General features: G+C 33.7%; 1 protein-coding gene and 1 long non-coding RNA gene across 3 annotated transcripts in view; one reads left to right on the top strand and one right to left on the bottom strand.

Moving 5' to 3' along the window:
* LOC125053658 (nuclear pore complex protein Nup88) overlaps positions 1-22,738 on the bottom strand; it is a 128,631-nt gene that overhangs the window by 68,763 nt on the left and 37,130 nt on the right. The gene's annotated exons all lie outside the window — the stretch shown is intronic.
* Positions 20,384-22,618, top strand: LOC125053661. Its single transcript, XR_007117603.1, has 3 exons — positions 20,384-20,576; positions 21,518-21,638; positions 22,516-22,618. It is a non-coding gene; the product is annotated as an uncharacterized LOC125053661 (long non-coding RNA).

Below are 22,738 nucleotides of genomic sequence, written 5' to 3'. Positions count from 1 at the left end.
AGTAATGTAGTAATAGCAATATATATATTTACTAGCAGACCAGCCAAGCGTTGCTGTGACTAAGGTTTTTATATATTTCATAGTAGTAAACTATTCAAGGGAAACGGCAGGAGAACACGTTATGGAGACCACCATGCTTTTTTGTTTGTTATGCCAATAAATTGTAGTTTATGACAAACGTTGGTACTTTCAACACAGCGCCAACTGTTAGAATTGTGACTATCAAATTATAAACAAATATTTTGCAATGAAATAATTTTGCGGGTATAAATTGAGATGTAAGCTATCCTATCTTTTAAGTTAGATCAAACTGCACACGGTGTGCAAATTTGATTGAAATCGGTTCTGTAGTTTAGGAGTCCATAGCGGACAAACAACGTGACGCGTAATTTATATATATATATATTAAGATATATATTTTCTATAATAAAGTACACAAAAAAGAGTGAGACTTAAAATGAATTACAAGTTAGCCTATCCAATAATTATGGCTAATAAGTAATATTATGTTGATTTAAGTTTCTACAATACTAATAAATAGCTTAAACTAAAGTAATGTTCATTAACAGTCTTAGTGTTCTATATTGTTTTGACACTATGTTCGTGTGTCCGAGATACCGCACTTGCACTTATATTCACTACACTAGGTTTATTAACTCAAAAGGTTTATTTCTTTTTAGGCGTCATATTCCTGTTGTATCAAGAAGTTTGATTGCCTCAGCATTTAAATAAAATAATTCCTGTATCCGTTTTATGATACTTTGTCAATCTAATAGAAAAGTAGGTGATCAGCCTTCTGTGCCTGACACATGTCGTCGACTTTTTGGACGAAAGCTAAAGTTAAATGCGCACATAGAAAGTTATTCATCACCTACGACCATCCAGAACCAACGCCCTCAGGGATGATAATCGCACGCTGAAGCCACTAGGCAAACAATGCAATATAACATGTAATGACTTCTGTGTAAATAATTATTGGTTACCACTGAACAGCATGTTTCGTCTTTGCTCTTTGCATTAGCATTATTTACTAATCATCGTGAAATCAACTTGACATGCCCATTAAATATGTTCTTTCTTTTTGTTTTAACTATAGATGATGTAGTCTTATATAGCCTCGATTACGCTTTAATGTATAATATTCTAAGGTTTCAATATTTGTAAATATGTGAGGAACATGTATACTAACAATACAATAATTGACCTATCCGCTACATTGCTTAATACTTACTTTGCTTTGCTAATACTTTGTGCCCATTTTAGTATAGTAGTTTATTCTAGGAGTGCATTGTTTTCACATATTTAATTATTGTATATACAAAATATTGTAAAACCTATTTGAAAATAGTAAGTGTGGAGTTTCTTGCCCATTTTTTTTCCAAACGAAACTTGGAAGAGGCAACTAGAATCATCTTTTTTATTTTATTTAACGTTCAAAAGTGCCATTTCAGATGGTCTAATTGGAATTAATGATTTGACTATTGATTAAACTAAGCTTTATTGATTTTTTTAGCCTTGTACGTTGTGTTTTAGTTAATTTTTGAGTACTCGCATTAATTTTAATAGTAATACATTAGGCCAAGATTAGGCCTGTTTTAAAGGTACCAGACTGAATGTAAGTGTTAAATTATATTCTTTTAACCACGAAAAACGTCTTTAAAGTGTAAATACAACTTCTTACGGTTACTAACACAACTTAGGGTTGTCACTCTTTAATTTTTATTAAAAAAAAGTGTCTGTCGCGACACGTAAGAGCGTGACGAGTGAATTACCGCCATTTTGAAAACTAAAGTGCTTTACGTGCCTGTTAAAGAATTCTCCCTCTTCACAACAAGTCTTTATGTAAGCACTTCACATAATATATGTTTTAAATGTTATGATTGAATCAACGCATTTATTGAAACCCCTTTACATACAAAACATTCACGTATTACTTTGCTCATTAAATCTTGGGCTTTGGAACAAAAATAAACTTTATAGTTTCAGTGTGATTTTACAATACATATTTTATAATTAGCATTTATAAGACAATTTTATTAAAAAGTGAAGTCGCGTTTAAATGCACAAAATGTATTTTTAAACACACGATAGTTTACCAACTAATAAATAATAATGAATTGATTCGTACCGGTTTCTTCTACTATTGAGTCAGCGTTAATTTCTCGGATCAAATTTCGTAGCATCGTAGCGAAATAAGCGTAGCTAGCTACAGCATTTGACTTCATTAGGTAATTATTTGTGTACTACGCAATGCCTACGTTCCTCTACGTAATGCCTACGTACCTCTACGCAATGCCTACGATGTTTACGTAAATTTATTCCGAAATATACGGAGTTACGTAGCAAGATAAGCGGCACAATTGAAATGTTTATAGATACGGTATTACCGGGATCAATTCGAGGAAAGGTGGTGTTTAATTTATTTTTCCGGCTACCCTCATCTCAGCGGTGAGACTTCATTTGCGCCGCGCTTGCGTTATGAATACGCTGTTGTTTATAAATTGGCTATTTTGAATTGAACGTGCAAATTTTATGCGATGCATTGTCTTACGTCATCTTTCTGTTGAAGTTCGAAATAAGAGAAATATCTCCAAGCGCTTGGGAGCTGTTTATTTAACATTTCTTCTGTCGATTAAGATTTTATATACGTAAAGAAATAATTACATTTATTGTAGATTGTTAACTATGTGCCATGTTTCAAAACTAATGTTTTCTTTCATTGTGATATAGAGTTTGTGACTCGTTTGAAATTGATGTGCGTCTTGGCTTCTCACTTGAATTTTTACATGAAGTTTTATTGTTAGAATATTTTCGTTGTTTATTTATGAATTAGATTAAAATAATTGATTTTTCTATAATTATTTCAGGTAAATAATTAATAATTAATTACTTCATTCTATATTTGGTTTCTAGTTAATTATTAGTTTTAAGATTTTGTTTAAAAACTACGATTAGAATTAATCTATAAATATTGCAGCAACACATTGGTGTTTCATTCAACATACAGTCCAGTATAAACCAAGTCAAGTAAAGTATTGTATAAGTAAGTAGGTCAGTATAGTATAAACCGTTTACGACGACATTGTTTAGAACAACATACCGGTTATAATGACCAAAATCAACGAACAAATCAAAGACCGTCGTCGGCTGTTACGACTATCGGTTTATACATCCAAATATGAGTAGTCCCTTCGATGTCGTTATAATAGATTTTGACTGTGTATATTGGTGGATGGTTTATTGTGTTTCTAATCGCATCCACTCGAGAAATACGACGATTTGACATCATAGTGTAAGTCAATTTAACAGGTTTTGGAGGACAATGATGCAGGTTTAAATTTTCAAATTATTTGACCCACTACTAAGATACTAAGATGTTGATATATCGTTATGTTTTACAAGCGCATTTACCAGTCCCTTTAAACATTACCTGATGACACAAGTCAAATATCAAACTAAAAGAAATAACATTGAATGAGGAGAGATGTATTATTCAGCGTGTTTCAAAGGCAGATGTCTCGACATAGCTGAAAGGGGCTCGTTAGTAAAAAAAAATATTTAAATTGCCACCTGAAGCTAACGGGCGACTAATGACGCTGACCGGTACATTATGCATTTTAGTATTGCGACGCGGCATTAGATATTGACGGTGTCATTAGTTTTATGGTCCAGTGGGGAACTGGGGAGTGATCTAGTACGTACTGCCTTGGTAAACCCTATTTAAATCCATGGCCATCTGTTTCATTTATAATTATTGCTTATAATAGCTTGTCCTTCTGTTTTTAATTATTTTGCTCTTTTAAAGAAAAAACTGTTTAACCGGATTGAAGTTATGTATTATTATAAATTTACAACTATACGGCCTAAAATTGTCAAACACCTGGGATCCAATAATATCCAAATTAAAATCTCAAGAAAAACAATCCGCGAAAATAGAGGACACCGTGAGCCATTTTTGCTAAAACCCTCCATCTTTTAGTCGATACCAACTCCGGGGTAATAAATACAGATAAGGCAACTTTCTCTACAGCTGTGATACTTTTTGACATCCAACATCTTTTGTCTTCAGTCACCGTGACCACGCACACTGTAAAGCACGCGAAACGTCGGATAAATTTAAAATTATGTTAAATAGTTGTAAATTTATAATAATACATAACTTCAATCCGGTTAAACAGTTTTTCTTTAAATGTGTAAAGGTTATGTAAATCAAAGACAATACTATTTTGCTCTTACCGAGTTCTGGTTATATTGTTGAAATACATTGGAGTTGGTGTACAACGCTTTTAAATTGTGTAATGAAGAAATATGAACCCCTAAGACACTTGAGACTACACGATACACAAACCAATTTTCAGTTGCACTTAATATTAACACTTAGTTTTATTTATAAGAAAAGTTATTCAGAGAAATAATAAGTCAATTTACAAATATTGTGATTAGAGAAAGATTTATTTACAAATATCTGTATGTATATAATTTTAATATTTAGCCATTAAACAATTAGTCATAAAAACTATAATATGTAATTAATAACACACTTCCTTTATAGAACAGGGGCCAAACGGTCTTATGTTATGTTAAGTGATGCCACCGCCCATGGACACTCTCAACGCCAGAGGGCTCGCGAGTGTGTTGCCGACCTTCTTGAAGGAAGTCGAATTGGTTCGGAAAAATTTTCAATATAAAATAACTTATATACGCGAGTATTAAATTCCATTAAAATTATACCACACAAACAAAACATTATATAAGAATACTAATGCTCTTCGCGTTTGTTTTCTCCCAAGATGATTATCGATTGTGTTGCTCAGTTTACAAGTCGAGGAGGATGATAATACGATGCCCGGATACAGGTGGCTGTAATTATATAGAGTTGTTTTATCATTTTTTTTATTTTAAATATAATAGGCAGTATGTGGAATAAAACACAGGTGTTGCATACACAAAAACATTAGTTTTTTTTGTAGCAACACCTGCAATGCACGCAAATGGACTAGGATTATACGTAATCATAGGCGGCGATTATCACAAAGCTGTTGTTCCCAAACAAACTCCGATCTCATCGAAGTCGGAGCTTTTCTATTTCATATTAAAACTTGTTCTGGGCTTAAATATTGTAGTTACACCCTGGTGACATAAGAGATGATAGCTGATTTACAAACAGGCAAAAATAATATGAGAAACCTTCTAAAGAACAACATTCTCAGTGCAACACGCAAGTATAACATTGAGAATAGATCCAACGACCTGAACGCCAGCCATTTGGGACTGGGCTGGGTTTTTTATTCTGATACATAGGTGATGTATCAGAATATAAAAAAATAGAAAAAAAATCAGTATCGCTACAACCATTTTAGGCCTGGGCCTCAGATTTTTGTATCTGTTTTATGATCATTTTTAAATCTAATAGACAAGAAGGTGATCAGCTTTCTGTGCCTGACACACGCCGTCAAATTTTTGGGTCTAAAGCAAGCCGGTTTCCTCACGATATTATCCTTCACCGTTTGAGCGAATGTTAAACGCACACATAGACAGAAAGTCCATTGGTGCACAGCCGGGGATCGAACCTACGACTTCAAGAATAAAAGTCGCACACTGAAGCCAACACTGCTCACATCAGAATGTATCATAAATACTTGTCTTTTAATGCTAAAGATAATATGATAATTTGTTACCTATAAACTACTGCATGGAAGGTGTAAAACAAAAAATAGTTTTTTTTTGTCTGGTAATAATGTATGGTAAAACCTACTAACACGGTTTTAGACACAACTCAAATGCAAATTACCGCTTCCATCTGACAGCACACAGGACCTGACACTTGTCGACGTAAGCTTACAACTATAGATAAATGACGCCTGCCTCCGCTTATAATGTGTTGCAACAACTCTATGTGATATCTGTGTTCCCGGCAGGTTTTTCGCGGGGTATTATCAATTATTAAACATCAGCATGGAAATAGCACCCAGGAGTCCGCGATCTTCCGCCGCCCCCGTGTATATTGCGTACTTGTATTAAATATTCCTCAGATCGATAGCTTTATATGCGACGACATGGTGACGACTGGGGCTCTCACGTTACAGATTAATTATGGCGATAAAGACAGAATAGAGAAATAAAGCACGCTAAAAAATAATGCTGGCGTGTACAGTACATAATATGATTTAATATTAATATTCCACAACAGGTTAGGAAACAAGTGTTTTTGTTCGAGGGACGTTTTTAATTGTAATTTTGATAACATGAATTATAGTTAAGTTGTTTGTATTACATTTTTAATTATGATTCATGAACCGTAAGATCTTTAAGTTTACAAGATTGGAAATTGTATAACTCTTGAGTGTTATTTGTACTTTTGTTAATTTGCTTATGCACTTTTCAATTTACCATTAGTATTTCCATTTTTCTTTGTAAGGTAGAGGTATCCCTAATCATTTATTATTAAAATATCCCTATTATTATTTATATATTCTTGTTTTTATTTGTAATGTAACTAAATTTTAATAAAATAAAATTGCCTATCAATTATTAAATATTTCATACAATAGAATTGTAAATTGAAATATTCTGTAATTAATAAAAACATATGTCGTATGTTAATAATAATTATAAGAAAATAAGTTTGATTATTTTTGACATTTACTATTATCAAATATGACACACGCCATCAACTTTTTGTTACTAACTCAACCCGGTTTCCTGAATGTTTTTATTATTATCAATTCTAAACTCTATTATTAAAAAAATTTACTAGATTTCATTTGTTTTTGAATCCCTAATTGCACAATACGATACGACATTGTATTCACAAAAATCGTATACTTTAAACCATATCTTCGGTACCGTGAAATGGTTTTCGGTTTTGTGCAAGTTATTAGCGGGATTTGCATGTTTGTGATTTATTGTTTTTTCTTACGAGGGAGACGTCACGTAAGCCATATTTCCGACGCAACGAGTTTTATCACTAAAAGGGATTGCAATAAAATTTTATATATCCTGTTTTGCATTGAAAAGCGTACAATATAGTAATACCCTTTATTCTCATTGTATCCTTTCTTATTGATGTTATTCCTCCTCGGTTATGATGTATCTATGTTTAGGGAGAAATGAAATTGCTTATGTATATAACCAAAATAGCATAACAGAGACATAACAGTTCATTAAAGTAGGTGTTGGTATTCAGAGTCGAAACTTAACATTGCGTGTTATCAAAACATATTAGATTTGACTATGTGGAACCAGCTGCCCACTGAAGTATTTCCGAACCAATTCGACTTAGAGACCATTAAGAAAAGACCGTACCAATTCTTAAAAGGTTGCACTCGCGAGCGTTATTGCAACGTGACTGTCCATGGGCGGCGTTATCACTTAAAATCAGGTGAGCCTCCTGCCCGTTTGCCTCCTGTTACACAAAAAAAAGTCATACGTAGCGAGTCTCGACTCTAACTTACCCTAAATATTGTGTTTATTTAGTTTTTTTCCTAAGTTTTTAATTTGTTTTTGTATTTAGTGTGTAATCCATGTTTGGCTGCTCTTTTGAGTAACATTACTATAAGTTACTACAAGCTTTGAGATCAAATTATTTATTTAGACATAGACATAACATTTATTACTAACGAAACACACACAGAAAATAATAATAATATTAATTAAAAGAAATAATAACAAGAAAGTATAAAAAAGGAATAAGGTACAATTTAAGTGTGTTATGTGTGTGTGTTCTGGTTGCAACTGGCCCTGGCTCAGCATTATGCTATGGAGCAGACGTGTTCCACAGCGCTGGTCAATCTGCCAGAGACCACAACAGTTAGTTATATATAATACATACATATATATACGGCCATAATATATTGATTTTAAGTATTATGTTACTTCATTATATGTTTATTGCTGTCACGGCTTATGACGAAAGAACCTAATTTTAATTTTCGGTGAGACAAAAAAGGTCTACAAGTACTTTTACTAAAAGTTTTATTTTTAGTTAGTTGTACACTCAGATTGACTCAGGCTTGCGTGCGTTTATATAGTCAATAACCAAGTTCTCTGGAATGCAGATTCCGGAGATTGAAACAAGACGAATGGCGGAATGTTAGATAATTGGCTTGGTTCGCAATCAAATGCATCGTCAGAAATCCTGGCTATTGAGGCAAAACTATTAACTAGGCGTTGTTCTTGTTTATGGTCGTAAAATTAATGACTATATTAGAAGGCAAACTAACTAACTATTCCATTCCATTTAATGTGCATTGATCTTATGGCTTCAATGTGAGACGCTCTTCCCCGGTTGTGCACCGGACTTTGCTGTCGATAAGGGCATTAAATACGCGCCCGTATTGTGAAGGAATTAAGGAAAACATCGTGAAAAAACCGGCATTTCTTAAACTCAGAAATTCGACGGCGTGTGACACTATAAGCTGACCACCTACTTGCCTTTTAGATAAATCTGAGACCAGAGAGGCTGGTACGCCACTGGTTTTAGTTTAAACGTATAATGTAATTTATACAGTTACTTCAGGATTTTTCTTATATTATAATTAGTGTATTTAATTAGATTACATAATATATAAAGCTATCACATTTGGTTATATATTAAGTATATAATTTAATTAATAACCTTAAACAAAACATTAGTAAATTTACATAAATATGTTATGTGTATAGTAATACAAGCACCAGTGGTTGCACTATGTCAAATTAGTATAATAAAGACTCAGGACACTAGATAGATATTATCTAGACATGTAAGAAAGCAAACGTGTACAGCATCGAGTTGCCACACTTTATAATTAAAATATAAGTTTTATTTTAATTAAAATATTTTATACAACTTAGTTTTTTTGAGAACTCTGGCGGCAACCAACATAATTAATTTTATCATTATGTATTATTATTGTTATTATTAAAGCTTTATTAATACATACAACAAATGGTTAGTTTACATTCCCTAATATTAGTATAAGTTTAAAAAAAAATAAGTTAGATTTATTTTTTAGTGGTCTAGTTTTTGTATGGCCCGTTTTGGGATAAAAGCCTCCTCCATATTTATCCATTTCTCTTTGTTTTGAGCAACATTCATCCAGTTCTTCCCCGCCAGTTCTATAATGTCAAGCATCATAATGTACATTAATTATCAATTTTCAATTTTTATTTACATATTACACACCAAACATTCTCTATAATAAATTAATACATCCACATAACAATGACAGGTTTACGACTGGCCGCTACGAAACAGACAATTCTCACGTCCAATAAGCCGAGCTTAGAAACATCTGTTGGAGGCTAATCAAATTAATCCATTTGGAAACGGATCGAAACGTCAGCTTGGTCCACTAGTGAAAATAATTTGCAGCGCAACGGCCACTACATCTTGATCTATCGTATAACAGACATCACAAAGATCTGGGGGCTCAACGGCGCTGGTCCTATATGAACGGAATAGCTGCTATGATGGATTGGGCGTCCAGTAGATGGGCTTTTGGCAGAATCATCACTCAATTCGACAATCGTTGTTCGACGGACTGGAGTGCCTTTAGATTGAGTCCATTATTCTTCGGTTGTCAGAGAACAATATTGGGTGTTCCGATCTTATGTTGGAGCCACTTCGGATAGACAATGAACATATTTTCCGCTTCATGTCTATTGTAATTTGTCACGTATGTAGTAATGATTGTATTTATTTATTGACTGTGGCTTAGTTAAGTTAGGTAAAACAATAACTTTTACTCGTTATTTATTTTGTAACTAGCCAATATATCCAAAGATGGAATACATAATATTTACCAACAAAAAGGTTCAAACATTTATAAAAGGGAAAAGAAACAATAAAAATTATTCAATACATTTTCTGAGTAATACCTAATTTGGCTGTGTTGTGTGATGGTGTAAAAGTGAGGGTATGTACGTGAAGGTGTGTAAGTGGGGTGTGCTCATGATGCAGGTGATTTAGCGCTATGGATATTCTTAATACTCCTTTTAATATTCCACGAGAGCTTAAACAAGTCCAGGATTAATTATTGGCCGTTGTGTGGCCGGGCTACGCGATACAAAACTGAGTTTTTTGCATAGTTAGTGTTGATGTGAGGAACATGAAACAAAACACGATCACGAGTCCTGTAGGCAGGAACAAGGAAGGGCAATTTTTCTAGAAGGGAGCTGCAATTAATTTTATTTGAGATGATGTCATGTAGTAGCAATCAATCATAATACGTATTTGTACAACTTAATAGTTTTAATTGTATATAGACGAAAAAGAAAGAAAAATCTTTATAATACATCATAAAAAAGGAGGTTCTTACTTTATAACCATATAAAGAAAGTGCACTAGTTCCCACACTAGGATTCCCTGTGTTGTGGGTAGCAAGTCTCTTCCTTTTGACATGTTAACAGTACTTGACAATAAATTATACATTACATTTACAATCAGACTAATTGTTTATAAGAATATTTTCCGTTTCAGCATAGGATGTTTATTAAGATGCTTAGTGAATGTATACACCAACAAAAGAAAGTATTATTTTTTCACTTTTTACCTTAATTTTTTTCTGTTTAAAATATATTTTAAAAAATTACATTCGCCAGTATTGCACTTTTATAGAATTACAAAAATACAATGATATAGAATTTCTGCAAACGTTTCTGTTTTAATTAAATAATACAACAGTAAATTAAGGCTTAATTCGTGCTCGACGCATCAGTATTACATCAATGAAGGTTTCGGCTGATCTAATGCCTATAAACGCACCCCAAAAGAAATAACATGTCAGAAACAATAAACCGGCAGTTAATCCTACAAAACGATCAAGGCACACGTCCACGATACTATCTACATTTAATTAACCGGTCAACCCAATGTTCGGACCGCAAAACATCAAAGGACATCTTAATACGCTCAGAGCAAAATCGTCCAAACACCGATCAACCCTAACAATTTCGTCTTGTGAAGGTAAAATTCGACGGGAGTCCAATAGTCTATTAAAACGGTACAACCAATAAGACTTTCCTTTGTTTATAATAAACACTTTAATATCGGCGTCTCTACCGCACGCGTGCGGTCGCGAACCCTCTATCACTGTCTCCCGTTTGTGTAGGAGCATTCTAGTGCATATCTAGGGTAGTGCCATAGCATGAACCCTCAGGACCGTTAACGACATACCCCGAGTTCGCCCGAGGCCGATTCAATTACGACTGTCGTATTATTTCGACGAAAATATGTATGTATTTGTGTACGTTTGTTGTGGTGTGAATTAAATTCTGTTTCAAGTTTATTGGTCATGGATGGCGATAAGTTTGGATAAGGGTTTTGGGGGTCGGAGGGAACTATGTCTTATACTGTATCGAATAGGGACTTGTTATGGGCGGTAGGATTGTGGACTAACGAGTTAAGCGCAAGTTACATTAAGAAAATGTTAATTGGATTTAAAATGTCTTCCAAAGTTTAGCCTGGACGATAGCCATTAGGCAGGGAAATACGCATAATATATATGGGAAATCGCTAACCTTCATAAGGTCTTCGGGGCAATTTTGACCCATCTGGAGGAGTTTGATATTCGATGGCTTCAATTTACTTATTATTGGAATAAGTTTATCAAAAATGATTATAATATTTCACATATGATTTTTTTTACTCTCTGGTCATCGGGTCAGAACTGACCTCAACTAGGGCAAAGCGCATCTGTTATCGTCCAAAAAGTTTATGTATCATATATAACTCTTTGAATGAGACGTTCTTTTGTTTTACCCACACAAAAAATTGTGTTATATTGTACATCAATCGAACAACACGTACCCTAGTTTACAGTGATGAAAACTTTATTAGATAAAATGTAAGATTGTAATGATGTAATATTTTGTCCTTCACCCAATAATATAGAATTATACTAATTTGGAAGGTGAACGTATTTCCGCTGATGACAGAATATGTTTTATGATCATTTGTCAATCTAATAGACAAGTAGGTGACCATCCTCCTGTGCCTGACACAAGCCGTCAACCTTTTGGGTCTAAAGCAAACCTTCCCGTTCGAGCGAATGTTAAGTACGCACATAGAAATTCCAATACACAGCCGGGGATCGAACCTACGACATCGCACGCTGAAGAATAGGCCAACACTGCTCTCTTCTCGTCCTTTACAAAAGCGATGTATTTAGATTATTCGTTTCACATGACGTATCCAATATGAACAAAGGATTTTCACATTAGACTTTTTCATTTATATCAAATACATAGACGATATAACACAACATTAGAAGGATTCGATAGCAATAGTTAACCGTTACCCGGAGGCCACAATTATAGCTGCGATATTGCTCTTAACAACTCGATAAGGTGTTATCGGGACCTCAGAACAATTTATGGGGAGTTAATAGTTACCCTTCAATGAGCCGCTGTAACCCAAGTTTTCATTACAATATGGCCGCAGGACACGATTGATTTTGGATGGTTAATTAATATTAAGATTTTTAATTATTGGCATAATATGGTGAGGGCAGGTGATATGTGACTTTAAGTAAATTTAATCATAATTTTACGATAATTTTTTGAAGATCTTATTTATTTTATTTCGGAGGAGGACAACTGGCGGCCTTATCGCTTTCGAGCGATCTCTTCCAGGCAACCAATGTGAGAAAAAAAAATACATTAGATAAGATAAGCAAGTGCAGAAATATATGACATATAGTTATTTAGACAAAACTAATGAAACAAAACAAAGCAATTAAAACTTATGTAAACAGTGATGAGGACAATATTAAAAAAAGATTTTTCCTTATTTATAATCAAATTTGAAAGCTTTTATATAGAATTTGGCAAATATTTTGTACTCGATTTTTTCCGTTTATAAATGAGGGTACTAGCTAACATAGGTTACGTATCAAATTCGATAAATTTTAAGTTTTAATAAGATTGCGAAGCCTATCCCGATTATTTTTACGAGTACAGTAATCCCTCTTATAACGCGGAACGCCTATAACGCATTTCGTATAACGCGGTATTTCCCACCTATAACTTGGAGATTTCTCAAGTTATGTCTGTAGTGTTAAATTTATAATGATTTTTCAAGTCCATACTTAGTTTTGCCTACCTAACTAAATAACTTTATGAAATTATTAAACGAAACGGTTTTACAAGAATACACCTATACGCGTCTTCCTATAACGCGGTCCGGGTCTAGCGCGTTTTAGGAGGGATGTACTATAAATTTAAATAATTTTTTTTAGTATTGTTTACAAAACTCGACATTTCGAGTATTATACAACAGTCAACAAGATACTTCATTCGATATTAAAACATTTCATAGTTGATATCAATGTATCAAAGACTTAAATCGAGTCCTGGAATTAAAGATGAAAGTATAAACTGCACAGCTTTTAAACTAATGACAGTGAAACGACCGAAAATTAAGTTACGATTAGATGTCTAAGGACGCATATGCCAAACAGTTGCAAAGTGCACACTACCTGCCGAACATTTAATCCATCCAGTGCATTCGTATAAAACTCCGGTATATATTAATTTTTCAGAGAGCTGTAGCTCTTGAAACGTCGCCGCGGGCGAGTAGACAGTCGCGAGTGTGGTAGACGCGTTCGCCTGAGGGTCGCGCTATGAGTCGAGCGGTTATCAGCGTTGCGGAAGCGTTTCTTGTTAGTAGTTCTATATGATGGCGGTCTAGAGTCGTACCAAGAGATAGCTTTGCTATCAATTTGATAAGAATACTGATAAGTCAGTTAAGAATTTGATAAGTCGACAGTTAAAAATCATTTAATCATATAGGTAACACAATGTACACTTATGAACGTCAACAAAGAAATGTATATGAAATGCTTCTAACTTTACATTTAGTGTCAGTTCTCTAATCAAGGGCGTTGAACGGAAGAGAACTGGCAATAAACTCTCCGTCACTCTTTTTAATCGCCATGTTTTTTTACACGTCTGTAAGGAGCTGCAACCATTACACCATGTTCCACATGACATCTTAAGTAATTAATAATAATAAAATAAATTAAAAACAAAGACTTGTCCTCTATCAGCAGGAGGCATGGTGAAATAGGAGCACGCACATTCTTGAATAAACCAAATATGTAGATCTGTGTGTATCATTGTTACCAGTTTGGTTTACTTTTTGGATATATAGATGTTTTTCTAAATGGTTTGGAACACATTGGCATATGTTTTTCGTTCGTTATTTAGTTAAAAACTGGAAACCATGGTAACAAAGACGGTACTATCTTAACTCGATTTTATAATAAAAAATGATAAGCCAAAAGTGATTTATGTTTGAATTACGCATATAAACGTATTTTGTTTTATTAGGATTTAAAAATACCTTGTCACAGAACGTAAATAATACAGCCTAATCGCTACTTCCCCAGCCCCACACAATGCATTGCACCGACACGATACAGCTTCGTGTAAAATATTGAGTTCGCGTGATATTTAAAAAGATTCTTTAAGTGCTTATATTTTAAAATATACTTCGTAATAACTCCATTTCTTGAAGATATATCTTAATAGAAGTGTATTACCGTGTTTTATATCATAACTTAATCTTAGAAGCTTCTTTGAAGCTTCGATCTTAGCTTTGTGAAGATTGTACCTACTTTCAAGATGGCCGTAAAAAACCACTCGCTTAAAAATTTAAAAGGCTTTTAGTTCGACTAACAATTTAATCTACCATACAACTTCTCAATTCTGCGAAAACTTAGTCTATGGAATCTCATAACTAAAATGGGGACATAACATTTTTAAATACTGATAACATACCCTTATAGACAAGTAACATAGTTCTGATGTGTGTCAACGATTGGCATGACAACCGGGCTTTTAATGTACGACCAAGTTTAAAGATCGCTTGGCTAACTCTGCTCTCATGATCACAGAGATTTACTCAAAAAGTACATAAATAACTTTTCACATTATAAGATGATGAGAGAATGCACAGAAGCGATGAGAACGACTCATTGGTCTAGTGGTTAGTACCCCTGACTGCGAATCCATGGGTCCTGGGTTCGATCCCCGGCTGAGACGAACATCGATGTGATGAGCATTTGGTGTTGTGCTTAGGTCTTGGGTGTTTAAATATGTATTTATATGTCTTACTATCTATAATATGTATGTATATCCGTTGCCTAGTACCCATAACACAAGCTTTACCAGCTTAGCATGGGACTAGGTCAATTGGTGCGAATTGTCAAATAAAAAAAATAAAAAATAAAAAAAACTTAGAAAAACTGATCGTGGTTGAAACAAAGAAGGCAAAAGATCACGTGGATCACCAACTAGGAGACTGATCAAGAGAAATACTCATCGTCCTCAAAACTATACACTGTTATAAGAGAGGTGCTGGACAGATGGTTCCTTGGCCACGACGCTGAGACATGAGCTACCGACTGAAGAGAGAGATGATAATAGTTCACTATCATAGACGCGTTTCCCATAACTTAGAAGTTAATTGTAATTATTGGCTTTGATCGTTTAACAACCTTAACCCCCTAGCCGAGCTGAGCCATCTTTCTTCTTTTGTTTCGTAAATTTAACGTACGCAATAACTAAACTATGTTGGCCTAGTGGCTTCAGTGTACGGCTCTCATCCCCGGCTATGCACCAATGGACTCTTTGTCTATGAACGCATTAACATTCTCAAACGATGATGGAAAACATCTGTCTTAGACCCAAAATGTCGGCGTGTGTCAGACACAGGCTGATCACCTACCTACAGGCCTATTAGATTGATTTTATTTTAGATACAGATAACTAAACCAGGTCTTATGTTATGAATACTCATGTTTAAGGTACATTTAATAAATTTTTATATCCTTAGGCATGTAAACGAAATCGCAGGCTTCCTCAGTTCTTACGAGGCCTCTCATCTGGAGGTGAATCACCTGACAAGTCGTCTCCACTTCATAGTGCAGCGTGGCCTACTCGTCCTACTCTTCTCTATGAATATCATTTATTTTTAAAAATAAACAAAAGTATATTGGTTCAAGTATGGTGTGATATTAAAAAAATATATGTCAAAATGTTTGGCTAATTGTAATAATTGTTTAGTCATTGATTTGCAATAAATGAGTGAAGAGAGAATACGTGTTTATTTTTAATTTAATTTAATTGTGGTTGTTAGTTAAAATTGAACCATAAGTGATCCAATAGAGTTAATGGACACTTCAGTCAGGCAAACTATATCTTAAATACTTAAGAACTTGCTCCCAAAGATAACCCTTTATTCATAAAAATTAAATCAGTTTCACTAAAACTAAAGTACTAATCTGTGAGGCGAGAATGTACAAACGATTGCGTTGCGTTTAATTGTGATTGGTCAAGAGTATCTCTACGTTATGGATAGTAAGATTTAAATTCTCACCAGGGGAAGGCTCGGTCTCGTTTTATTACAGCGTAAAACACAATACGAATATTTTTAAGAAAGATAGTGAACGAGCTATCAAAATTTATGGACAATTAAATTGTGAGGTGATATCCACAGTTGCTCTCTTCACACTTTAAAATCGATTTTCGTTTAGTTTTTGAAATTTTAATTGTTTTGTTTATTATTTTTATTATCTCTTCGTGTATGTCATGTTTGCCTGTAAGTAAAAATTGTGCATTGTGGTTCTTTTACCAATGTATCAGTGTACCGAGCGTTGGCAAGCTATTTTCGATTAAAAAAAACTCGGCGGTAAACAAACTACGACACCAACAAGTTTTAGGGGAAAAATACTTGATATGTCAATTAAGAACCAAATAATATAAAGGTTTATATTAAAAACGTTATGATTAAAATATGATCTGTCAAGTTACTCCTGAATCGCCAGCCAATACGTTTTTTCATTATCTCATTGTCCCATTGTCTTCGAGTCCGTTTGGGGGCATTCAAGTATTACGAAAGTAGATTTACTGCAATTTATCCCCCCCCCCATTCCTCTTGTCAGCAAAAGTAAGCAAAGCTCTCAAAAATAATAGTACATAAACATCCAATTTATGTTGGAATCCTCGCATTTCGTTTTCAAGCATAGACAATGCGTGTGTAATATGTGTAAAAAAGTAGTTAATTACTATTGACATAATCACAAAATATGAAAATCATAGAACCCCCCTCCCCCTATAGGGATTACGTAATACCTGAACGGCCCCTTAATCAATTGTTCGATATAACAAAATTTTCAATAATCCATTTATATGAAAATCTATCAAATGCACGCAAAATATCAAGTTACCTAACAAGACACGAAAACTCCTACAAACTTTACATTTCAAAAACACTCTCCCCATACGAAAACATCCAAACATCGTGAATAATAAAACATCCGAAACGAACCTAATCAATATATACAACGCAATCAAAATAGCTAATTAAAATTGCTCCCACGATATTTGCATATGAAAACCTCTATAATTGATCGCCCGTGAGCCCTCCAAGACAATGGGAGGGGGCTAAACAAATTAGACTTCAGGAAAACAGACAGCTTCCGTTGAGATATGAATGTGTTATCTGTTTGTACGGCAAAGAATTTTGCTTTAGAGAATATTACATATATTTAGGTTGAAGATTCCAAATTTGAATTTATGAAGTATGGATAATGATCACCTGTGATTTCTTTATAAGTTCTTCTTACAAAGCTTTAACGCTTTAAGCTTTAAAACCCTCCATCTTTTAGTCGATACCAACTCCGGGGAAATAAATACAGATAATGCAACATTCTCTACAGCTGTGATACTTTTTGACATCCAACACCTTTTGTCTTCAGTCACCGTGACCACGCACGCTGTAAAGCACGCGAAACGTCGGATAAATTTAAAATTATGTTAAATAATTGTAAATTTATAATAATACATAACTTTAGTCCGGTTAAAAAGTTTTTTCTTTAAATAAGCTTTAACGGATATTTATTGCTACTACGTTTTGGATTTAATCGTAAGTGTTGGGATATCCTTCTGATAATCATCTATTTGCTGTAAAAATAGTTACGAAGCAGACCATTCTTCCCTTCTTCGTGCTACGAAAATTTCGATCTCCTATTATACAACCATTCTATAAAAAATACACAATTTGGCTCACAAGAGTTGCGATATTAATGCATGAAAATATATATTGTATCATGACTATGTTTTTTAGCTTGACCCGATTACGTGTTCTGCTGACGGCTTCATTAAACAACTTTATTTTATTATTTATGACCAAATTGTAACGCACAGCGTAACGACTCCCAAAAGGCCGGCCTTCTGTATGTGTCTATGGTCGGTGATGTCACTTAACATCAGATGAGCCTCCAGCCCGTTTGCTTTGTAAGACGATACTGCAAACTGCAAGGCAGGGAGTTGTCAAACATGGGTATGTAAGTGACAACGAGCTTGCAAAGCTATTATTGCTTTTTTTATGTAATAGGAGGCAAGCTGGCAAGAGGCTCACCTGATGTTAAGTGATACCGCCGCCCATGGACACTCACATTGCCATCGCAAGTGCGTTGCCGGCCTTTCAAGAATTGGTAACCTCATTTCTTGAAGGACCCGAATTGGTTCGGAAACACATCAGTGGGCAGCTCTCAATTCATTTATTTAAATTACCAGATATTTTACTATTTATTTACGAACTTAAAACTTATAACGCAAATAGTATAAAGTACCCATGTAGCACCCCTCGCGTCTCCTAAATATTAAGTGTTAATAATGTTGGCGACACCCCAGTACGGTGGAGATCAAAAATTCAGCGATTCGTTCCGCCCAAGTAACCGCAAGGGTTAAACTCGTTAACCATTCATCGGATATTGGGAGTTTTAATAAGTTTACTTTGTCTTACCGTGGTGTCATCAGTTTAATTTGCTATTAGCGGTTGGAGGTTTTTGTTCAGCCGATATTGGTTCAGAATCGCAACTGTTCGTAGATGAGTCAAACTAAAAGCGACCTTCGGGTATGACAGTAGGGGATAGATTTCAATAAAATGTGGCGATTAAACATTTGCCCTTGGTATAATTTCTGTATTATTTTTATTAGATGACCTAATGAAAATCGTATCTTTTACATATATTTGTGTCGCAAATAAATACATTTTAAAACAGACCAAAGAGATTGGACCTCGTACTACAGCTATGAAACAATAAATAACAACCAAGTGATAATTTTTTATTTCCAAAAGGACATCAAATATTTCCCAGCTAGTTTCTATTTGAGAATTCAATTTTTTGTAGTATTTTTATTTATGTTTCCATTCAAACCTAATCAAAATTAGCGAGACAAACGAACGGCAATATATTTGTATATTTATTTATTTATTTATTTATTTATTTAATTATAAGTAATCTTACAGCTAACATACATAATATTACAAAACAAACACTTATACAGTACAAAAAGCCAAAACAGATTACATAGATATACAATATTATATAAGAAAAATGAAACAAATAAGCGCATCAATAGAAAAAATATATACAGAAAACTGTACACGTACACTTATGAACGTCAACGGAAATGACGTTAAATTGATTGTAAATTTACATTTGCTACCAGTACAAGTCAAGGGCGTAGAGCGGGCAAGATGAACTGGCAAGAAACTCTCCGCCACTCTTTTTAATCGCCAAGTTTTGAGTCATACAAATTTTTTGAACTGGAGCAAACTTAAAGCTCCTTTATTTAAATAATTGTCAAATTAAATAGTCGTCAAGGATAGTTTTTTATTCAGTGATAATTTTCTAATAGGCTATATTTTATACTTAAATCTAACCGTGTAAAGCTGGAACAGGCTGATATAATATATTCAAAAAAAATATAGATTAGTATACGTAATACCTTGTCTGTGGTGTTCTAACTTTCTTACCTGAAACAAATAATTAATATATAATTATTAAGCCAACAAATAAAATAAAACATTTACGAACGTGCAGAAGAAATCTCATCTCTACTTTATTTTATATAAGCATGAAATTTACTAAGAAATATGTATAACTACTAATATATAACAAACGCTTATATTCTTCTTTCGTCAAGATATTTTCTTGTTGATATATAATAAAAAACGTTTTAGTTGCTGCAATATACAGTACTAAAAAAATGAAAGTAAAATGAATTATATAAAATATAATCTTATTACTATAGTCAAAACTGTTTACGATGACATCGTTTAGAACAATATACCGGTTATATTGACCAACATCAAAGGTCCCGGCTGAATTCTATTGTATTAGGTACTTAATAACAACGTCATCGATTTCGTGAACAGATTTTGACTGTACTTATAAAATTAACATAAAAGTATATATTTATTGATTTTTGTCTGAAAGAACCCTTCCTCCTTTATATAACAATTAAAATAATAAACCGTAATATTTCATGTATTTAAATTGTTATTGTGGTCATTATCAAATTACGACAAAATAGTAATATATCCTCAAGATTTAAAGCGTCAGAGGTCGCAGTATATTGCATTAATACTGACGTATTGGACAGTGATAACACCTGTTTTGCTAATAATTTTATTTAATTTAAAATCATGAAGACGTCTATTTTGTTAATTTTCATTTGTTTTGTTGCAAGTGTATATTCTTTGCCGACTATTGAAGCAGACGACCTTCAAAATTATCAAGGTAAATTATAATTTATTTACCTACTGTATATAGAAACATAAAAAAGAACTTTAATATAATGAGATTAAAATTTATTAATTTATTTCCTATTTTTACAGTTACTTAATAGAAAACTTATTAATATAAATATTAAACAAAAAAACATAAAACCTAAACTTTTTTATAAATAATGCAATTCTTGTGAATTCAGACAGTGCTCAACTAAATATACCCGTCTCACATGCTATAATATGCAGGGTGCGCAAGAGACGCGATCAATACAAATAATAATCTAAAACAAAGTCGTGTTAGTTACACCACTTATTATTCCGCCAGTCACTCACGCACTCCGCCCATCTTCCATGAAATCAAACTCACACCATCCTGTCAAATTAGCTCTGAAACTAATTGTGTTTTAAAGCTAATTTGTTATATCAATCAAAATACGTTTATTCAATTTAGATGTGTCTTAGGGCATGCTTACGACCATGATATATGTACAAAAATATCTCGAATATGGTCCGATAGTATGTAGTTAGTAGGTTCACAAGTATTATTTATATTACATAGTAGTAAACTATTCAAGGGAAACGGTAGGAGAACACCAGTCATGAGGGCCACCATGCTTGGAGGTTATGTCATAAAATTGTAGTAATGTGAAAGTTGGTACTTTCAACACAGCGCCATCTGTTAGAATTGTGACTGTCAAATAATAAATAAATAAATTGCAATAAAAACAATATTGCAGGTATAAATTGAGATGTAAGCTATCCTATCTTTTTTAAAGTTAGATCAAACTGCACTCGGTGGGCAAATTTAATTGAAATCGGTTAAGTAGTTTAGGAGTCCATAGCGGATAAACAACGTGACGCGTAATTCGTATATATTAAGCTTTTAACTTTCTCGTATAAAGATTATTATAATTGTGCTTGCATTAACAAAGTAACTTAATTTATTTTCAGACCTGAAAGAGAATTTAGTGGATTATGCAAATGGTGTCCAAGTAATGTTGTCTATGAACACTGTACCATGCTCAAGAGGAAGGACCAGGGCTCCATGGGGAAAATGCATACTTTGTGGAACGTAAATATATTTTATATATTACATAGTAAAATTAATAATGATTTGCTAACAAATAGCGTTGAAGTGACAATGAGAAAACCAGTAGCGCTAAAACCCTTGGTTTTCTCTTCTTATGTTAGTTATTTCGACTATGTATTTGCGTGTTGTTCCCACGAGAATGTAAGTGTGTGCTCCTATTTCGCCATGCCTCCTGCTGATAGAGGACCAATCTTTGTTATTTTATTATTTTTTATTACTTAAGCGTAATCTTAAACGTTGTGTAAAAGAAAAAACTTAGCGATTGGCGGAGTTTATTGCCAGTTCTCTTCCGTTCTACGCCCTTGATTTGAGATCTGGCAATAAATGTAAAATTAGAAGCATTTAATATATATTTCTTTTTTGACGTCCAAAGGTGGACATTGTGTTACCTATATGAATAAGTGATTTTGACTTTCACTTCTTGCAAATTGGTGATAAGCCTCTGTGCCTGATACACACCGTCAATGTTTGGGTTTAAAGCAGACAGGAAAGTCCATCGGTCACAGACATCAGGGATGCACTGCATTCGCCAACACTTCTATACCCAAAAATATAGAATTAATTTTATTCATATTTGGGGGCCTCATAGCCTAGCGGTCTTATTAAGTGGCAGCTAGGTGAGGGGTACCGGGTTCGATTCCCGGTTCGAGGGCAAGTTTTAATTTAATTTAAAATTTGTTCTCGGCCTTTGGGAGGGTTGTGCGGTACCGGGCGAGTGCCTAAACCGTACATGGAGGACATGGTCGAATTTCTAAGGCAAAAAGTACGAATTATAAAAATCTCATACTTGACGCTGGCTAATGCACAAACCGTGCCAGAGCCATTAAAAAAAAATATTCATTGTTGATATTTTTTACAGATACTATAACTTTTTCCACAAAGAAGGAGAGGGCTGTCCACTGTACTGACTACATAAAGCCGTCATTTATACAGTTAGAGCGCAACGATAATATAAATTTAATTAAAAAAATAACGCGTCAATAAAAGAGAAGAGATTTTTGATAACCCCTTTTCATCGTATTCGATTATGTATCTAAACCACTTATGGCCTCTTATAATCAAAGCTATAAGTTCACAATAAA

Source organism: Pieris napi, chromosome 11 (assembly GCF_905475465.1).
Source record: "Pieris napi chromosome 11, ilPieNapi1.2, whole genome shotgun sequence".
Taxonomy (NCBI): domain Eukaryota; kingdom Metazoa; phylum Arthropoda; class Insecta; order Lepidoptera; family Pieridae; genus Pieris; species Pieris napi.
The sequence above is the reverse complement of the archived record's forward strand: the minus strand, read 5'-3'. Positions and strand labels throughout refer to the sequence as shown.